This window comes from Lepidothrix coronata, unplaced genomic scaffold (genome assembly GCF_001604755.1).
Source record: "Lepidothrix coronata isolate B3197 unplaced genomic scaffold, Lepidothrix_coronata-1.0 Scaffold42, whole genome shotgun sequence".
In the NCBI taxonomy this organism is placed as follows: Eukaryota; Metazoa; Chordata; class Aves; order Passeriformes; family Pipridae; genus Lepidothrix; species Lepidothrix coronata.
Window position 1 is genome coordinate 1,244,226 of NW_016690222.1, and position 7,729 is coordinate 1,251,954.

General features: G+C 36.2%; 1 protein-coding gene across 1 annotated transcript in view; it reads left to right on the top strand.

The window, feature by feature from the left end:
* The window catches only part of PDE10A (phosphodiesterase 10A), a 174,384-nt gene extending 171,900 nt beyond the window's left edge, over nucleotides 1–2,484 (top strand). Inside the window, exon 22 of the mRNA XM_017813754.1 lies at nucleotides 1–2,484. This exon is cut by the window's left edge and continues 2,657 nt beyond it. The gene's annotated coding sequence lies outside the window, so the exon portion shown is untranslated.
* The last annotated feature ends 5,245 nt before the right edge of the window (nucleotides 2,485–7,729 follow it).

The following is a 7,729-nucleotide window of genomic DNA, read 5'->3' on the forward strand; positions in this document are numbered from 1 at the left end:
ATCCGAACCACATAAAATATATGTTTGCTATAGTATAATGTTTATTAGAATTAAAAATTCTGGCTCCAGTGCCTGTGGTTTGGTTTGATTTCCTGGTGTGTAAAAGGAGAAAGGTCGTGACAAAATGTTACTCTTTCTTAGCACTGAGACCAGCAAAAATAGCCAACCAAATATAGTCTGTATTAGCATTTACAGAGTATAGATCCGTATGTGTAAATATTTTTTTAGAAAAAGACTTATACCTGCACTTCCAAAGTTAAAAACATCAAAAATTAAAACTTTGGAGCTGCATTTGAATTTCATGACTCAAACACATATTGAGATTTAATTGTTCGAAGTTCTGAACTTGAACTTACAAATTGAAACATCCAACTCATTAAGTTAAAATGCAAATAGACATTCCTCTTTGCATTTTTACCCTACTAAAACTGATCTTGCCCAAAATCAATAAGAACGTATAAAAAGCCTAACAGATCTTTTCTCTCCCAGAAGTGTTAGACTTTATATTCCCAGAATTGCAATTGTTCTTCCCCTCTATGCCTAGTAAAGGTAAAAGCACTGTTTGAAGCTGTAACTGAGCATTTCTAATGTATTATGAAATGGTGCCTGAAAGGTATGCGCTAAATGAGAAAAATAGTTGACATAGCATGATACTTGTCTGAAATATTGCATATTTTATTACAGCACTAACAGAAACTCCACTGTTAAAATTAATCTATGAATTTTGTACGGTTGTGCAACGTACTCCTATAATGGTATATAGGAGAATATACTCCTATATACTCGTAGCAGTATTTTTTTTTTTATAAGTGGCCATTAGAGAAATGCAATTGGGTTTTTCTGGCTGGAGTGTATGATGAAGTATATTAAATTGGAGGGGATATGCAAAGTGGAATTCATCTTTTTATGTGGCACAGATTCCTTTCATGTGTTTAAACTTAGAACAATGTGATCAGTTTGCTGTGACTGCATTTAGAGCATTTAATGTTAAAATTGTAGGGATAGCAAAAAGCACTATTCATGTTAAAAAATAGAGATTGTTAGATGCTTGACTCAATTATGACCCTCTTGAAATAATGCATTTGCCTCAAACACTGTGATATAGGACCAGTTCTGTGAAGTGTAACAATTAATTTATTCATTCTAAACGTCGAAAAGGCTTTCTGCACGCTACTACAAGGAAGTTCATGTTCAAACTTTAAGTTATATATCCCAATCTAGCAAAGGCACATCATAATTTTTGTTTTGCTTTCTGACCAAAAACTGTGCTCGATTGTAATACGGGTGTATACTCTGTCAAAAAACCTAAAACAATGGACTGCTTTCTAGGGTAGATCAAACTGATTTGTAGAGTAGTTTCATAAATATTCAAAATTCAGGTTGGGCTGTTATGTGAAGAAGAAAGAACTTCAAGGTAACAACATTCAACTTTACTGCATTTAGTGAGCTGAAAATTTTGTTTTATATATATATATATTTACACACATATATATATATATATATGATACATATAAACTTATCTTTGTAAAAAAATATGCAAGTGCAATAATTTAAAGAGGTCTTAACTTTGCATTTATAAATTATAAATACTGTACATGGTGTGTAATTTTTTTCATGTATTCATTTGCAGTCTTTGTATTTAAAAAACAAACCTAAACCTTTACTATTACGTTTGTACAATAGAACAGTAAGCATTTATTATGATATAGTTAAGTTGTAAATAAATTCACAAACCAAACAGCCAGTATGTATGCATATATGGGTGTCCTATTGTGAAACCTGGTTTTGCTTTTACTGCTGGCTCTAGCACAGCAAGACTACTTCTGTGGATATGTAATTATACATATAAATATATGTATGATACATAAAATATATTTAGAAATGTTCATAATTTTAATGGATATATCTATACATATACTTTGGTGTGAATATTACTGAATACAGAGTTTTTTAATATTATTTTTCATGTTTATTTTTGCTATTATTGGGAATGCAAGTGAGGGATGGGAATGTGTATATGTGTGTTTACACCATAAGTAAACCACAGCACAAAGCGATTCAAAATGTAATGGAGTCTTTTAAATAAGTAGTGCTTGGTTTTCCCTGTATTTTGAGTTTACTGCTTATGGTGTGTTTTCCTAACACAGGACAATTTTTTTTAATATATTTTTATCACCTATTGCAAGTTCACATTGTCACAAACTTCAAAGGGATCTCCTTTTCTGTTTGGCCTCATGCTGCCAGAGAACTTACCTTGCTGTTGGCAGATAACTTCCATACAGATCCTTGCTTTGACACTGCCGAATGTCAGTGCAGCTAATGCTACCTTTTGGGAATTACATAGGTACTCATATACTGAATTGTAAAAGAATTGCACCCAAGGTTTGCTAGTCCAAAGCAATATAGGGCTTTAACAGCTGCCTATACAGTACAATGTAGGTTCAAGGAACCATAAAGCTGAATTCTGAACAACACACTAAAAATAAAATTAAAAATAGATGGAAAAAAAAATCCTATGTATCTATCCACCTCTTGTAACCAGCCCTTCCAGAAAGCTCTGTTTGCTGCAAGGATTGTACTATGAGGGCTATCTTATGTGATGAGACAGAAAATGCACTGATATTTAATGTGTTTTTTAGGGTTTGTTCATTGTTGTTAAAAGTTTCTTAATTATTTTTAGGGACAGACAATAGAAGTGGAATGTTTCTGTGTGTACTATTAATTTAGTCCTTTCCACCTGTTTCTGTATTGTTGGCAACGATCTAAAGACTGGAGTCAATTAATGACTTTCTGGTCAAGATGCTGAAACTGATGGCAGATGGATGACATGCCTTTTCATATTTTTGTGTTTGTGCAGACTCTTGTAGCACAGCATGGTGCTTTGCCATTGATGGTCACTGTCCATTTGGTGTGCTTTTCTGAACAATTGCAGCCCACTGTTATTGAAAAACATCATCAGAAACCTTCAAAAATCAACCCCAAAAATCAACCCCAGATATATTCCATTGCAGATAGTGGAAAATATAAATGCAATAGCACCTTAACTCATTGGCATTTGGGGAGGAAACAAGTATTGCTGTTGGTTTTGAGGAACTCTGAATTTGTCTTATTTGAAAGTATCCAAGCGCTCTGTGACAGAAATATCAATGACTTTCACCTGCCCAACAAGTGGTGGAGATTATTTTGTTGTCCTTACTTTGCTGAAGACAATTGCTAAGGAGACATGCCCCTTCCTCAATCTGTAGTCTCTCTTCAGATTAGGGAGAAAAGTTTTTTTCAGTGTGTTTCAGTAGTGCTATGGAAGAGCTACCTGTACCGTGGAAGTTGCTTATGAAGATGAAGGTCTTTGTCTCTGGGTCAAGAATGAATTACAGAGAGATGCTTCAGAAGGTAGTTCGTGTGTACACAAGGCCTGTTGTTTAAAAGTCTGAAAGAAAGGAGAAATCTGAGATTCAAGAACTGTGAAAAGAATTAATTATACCAGGTAAAGTTTTACTTTCATGTTTTTTTTTGGGGGGCGTTGTAACATTGCTAGAAGGGCTAAATGATTTTCACCATCATCAGTAAACGTTCAGCTGGAATTAGTTGTTTTTCTTTTTTACAGCATTGTAAACCCTGTGAATACAGGTGAGAAAATGATTTTTGTAGAGCTACTTCCGTTCCTTTAGCAGTATTTCTGCTGCTTATAGACGCAACATCAGTTGTTAATACACACTATTTAATAAGCATATGGAAATGAAAAAATAGGTCTCATAAAAAAAAAAAGAAAAAAGATACCAAAAAGCCAAGAAGCACTTATGAAAATCAGTATCTGTCAGAAGCCTTTGAAAATTTTATTATCAATGTTAGGAGTGGTGAATGTGGTAGAGTGATGAATATGGGTGGTTTCAAGTTAGTGCTGATGGACAAGTTGATTACAAAGAAGAGAAATGGTATGATAACTAAAGTTAGTTTCCAGCTAGTGAAGTCCAAGTTGTTTTCTGCTGCTGACTTGCAGAAAGAAAAAATATTCAATATCAGGTGTATTTTACATCCTGTGACAAAAAAAATCCCAACCTGGATAAAAAAATGTATTTTCTCTTGTGACTAGCATGGGAAAAAGGCTAGCAATGCGTGCCTTTCTTTTTTACATGAAAATGTACTGAAGCTTGAAGAGAAGAATATTTACAGTACATTTGGAAAGACAATGGACATTTGTTAAGATGCTACTGATGGACTTGGAGGAATAACGTTGTTCTGTGACAGATTTTCATGATCTTGTGTAAGTTGCTCAACACACTATGGTTTGGGGGCTTCTTTAAGTTATTTAAGCCTCTAAACACTTTTTTTTTCTTTGGTATTGTGCATGTTTGGAAACATTCCTAGTTACATGCAGTCTAGAATTCAAAATATACGTAGAGGCGATCAGGTGGTCATAATATATATAGTGATGTTCATTTCCCTGTCAGGTGAGGACAGTTATCACAGGGCTGTGATGCTCTCAGGTGTGCTGCTGCTGAGCACCTCACTTTCTATTTTCTCCCGATGTGAGGGGAAGACAAGGAAATTACAGTGCAAGCTTTCAAGCTGGCATATGGAATTGCATCTTTAACAACTTTTGAGCTGTTGCAGTGACATATAATCTTAAAAAAAAAAAATCAAATTCCTATAATTAAACACTGTGGCAAATTTTAAATTAAATCTTTACTGACTTCTGTGTAAGTGATAATGTCAAATGGGTTTGGGTGCCACATCTCTGTAGTTCTTGTTCTGCAGCCATTTTGCAGGGCCCTGTTCCAGGGCTGCTGGAAGTGGTATGGGTAATTCTCCATGTCCTGTAAACTATCTCATTCAGCTCCAGTTGTCAGACAACTTCCCATTTTGGACTTGGTATCTGACTAGGGAACTGGGTCTATCTGCAGTTCTCAGTGGTTTTCATGATTAGTTACGAAATATGTTAAAACATGCTATAGCCTCATACAGAGCTGCACGTGCAATATACTACCTTCCTTTCAGAGTTTCAAAGTTTTCAGTCACGGAACTAGTAAAGGTTCTAGGTACTCTAGAATCACAAGCGTGGTAAAACTAAAGTTTCCAAGGAATAAACACTAGTTTCTTATGTTGCTTTTTGTTGGGCCATGTGTAAAATAATACATAAAACCTTAGCATAAAACCTTTGGACGTTGTCTTTCCTGGATAATACAGGAAATTGTTCTCCGAAATCCCTTCTCCTACCTACAGCAGAGCATTGCCATCAGAGCTAGCTATCCTTTACTGAGGATATACCAGAAGTATTGGTGAACTAAGTGTCTGGTTCATCAAGAGAACCTAAAGAACTTACACATGACCTGGGACTTGGAGCTAACACAGGTTGTCTGCTAATAGAGTTTTTCTTCCTGAATGTACAAGGACAGCAGTTTTCTTTGAGTTTGTCTAAACCTTTGCAATGCTAACATATCAGAGGGAGCTGACCTAGTGTTTAGAAATGGTTGCCTTTCTAGCTGGTGAAGCATCAGTTGAAGACTTTTTCTGTCCTTCACCACAAGGCATGTGAATCCCAAGACCCCAAGACCATCGGTCTCAGAAAAGCAAGAGGTACTGTACTGAAAGCTTAAAAGAAAACTTCATATTGGAGAGCTAACATCCTATGAGAGATCTAGTTGCTATATGAAAGCTTCTAAGTCAATTCCTTGAAATCATTAAATAGAATTTGCTGATAAGATTGGCAAGTTCCTAATTTTCTGCTCTTTTTGTGCTGCAAATTTTCTTTTCTGGTAGAGCAATTTCTGTTTTTTCCTTTCACCTTTGGGAATTGTATGAGTAGAACAGACTGCCATCTCTACACCCTCTTCTACACTCTCAATTTCTGTGGTCTGAATTAATTCCCAGTGACTAAGAATTAAAAGTGTAAAGCTATTCTTCAGGGCTATGTTTTCAAGGTTCATATAAAGGACAAAGAACAGGGTGTGTACCAAAGACAGAGTTAGTGGGCTGGAATTTGCAAAGGAGACCTGAGTTTCTTTCTGCCCTGAGAGTAATAATTTTCATGCAGTATTGCATACTTGAAAAGCTTGGAATGAAGTAAATACTGTGCCATGTGAGGGTAAGGTGAGGGCAAAACTAAAATGAAAGATGGGCTATGCTTATAGGGAAAGCTTCTCTCACCCACTGGCTAACTTAAAGTAAGGAAGCTGATCTGAAGTCTCAGCTCCCCAGCCTTTCTTAAATAGTAAGTTTTGCCCTGAATTGCATAAGATCCTCATGCAGAATCACTCTGTGCTTCATAGAAGTGCTCTGTAATGCTTATCATGCTGAAGAGATTTCTGAAGTGCTTCAGGTGGTGTCTTTATGTGGAGTTGGCATAGATTAAATTAATGTATTTGGGGATCCTGGTGCTTTTCTTTTGAAGCTAAAGCTGTATTATGAATCTGTTTAGGAAGTGACACAAAGGGACTACAGAGGGAGATCAAGATGGTTTTTCATTTACGAGACCTTTTACCAATTTCCTGAATTTAGTTGACCCTGCATAGCCTGTGTCATAGATGAACCCACTTGTGTATCTTACTCTTTTTGCTGCTAACATACAGTGGCAGTAAAACAGAGCTTGCAGAATTTTCTTGAGCTTCCATTTCTGTTTGGTATCTAGCCTTTATCTGACAAAACACTTCTGGACACGGATATTTCTCTTCCCCAGGAATATTGATGCTATGGGAAATGCTGTAGCAGACATTCACATGGTAAACAGGACAGATTTTTTTTGCATTCTTTCAAGCGGAACATGTACCAAGAGACGACCTGTGTCATCTTTTTCAGTCATGTCAGTTGATATAATCCATAACGTGAGAAAACTGGAGCAGGACATTATTCCTTTTGGAGATGTGGAAAGGCTTTGTGTCAATGACTTGCCACTAACTCTTTTACTGTGTTTTAGTAGCAACTCTACATTTTAAGCGAGAGAGTCCCATAACTGAGAATGCTGTAATTTAATGTTTATGCTGCTGCAGTCAAGGCTAATGCAGTTGACACAGCCTGGAAATGTCTTTTCTATATACTTTCCGGGGTAAGCTGATGGCTGTAGCGCATTTTCTCTCCATCCATAAGTGATATTGCTGCCATTTTTGTCCTGAATTGAGGGGAATACTGGTAACCTCAGCAGAAAGAGAGGAACTCTCTGGCTGGAACAGGCTGAATTCTCTTCCTTTCTTGAGAGCTTGTTTCATCAAGTTATCCTGGAGATAAAATGGTTGGGAACAGCCTTTTCACTAGTGTTACTTTCACCTTGGGGAAAAAAAAATAGAACATGTCACATTCTGTAATAAGATTAGAAACCATTAGAATCCAAATATGAACTGTGTCATTCTCCACAGGGTACAAATCTTTCACATGCTTTTTCCTGTGGATGGTCATAAAAGCAAATATTTTTAAAATGCGTGGTTTTCCCACAACTTGTGTGGTTTTCCAGCACTATACCCACATTGCAGTCACTGTCAGTTTCAAATACTAGGAGAAAAATGTCGCAGGCTATATTTTCTACATGCCAAGAAATGGTGAGAGGGAAGTGCTTGTGAAAACTCCATTAAAGAATATTTGGAAAAAACCCACTTTTTTTGCTCTGAGGATAGTTAAATTTAACATAATAAACGGCCTAGATATTTCTTCTCCAGGTTATGTAGACTCCAAGTAGCTATGATGATTGTTGGAAATAACATAATCTCAACACTTGCGGTAGCAATAGGATGAGAACACGCAG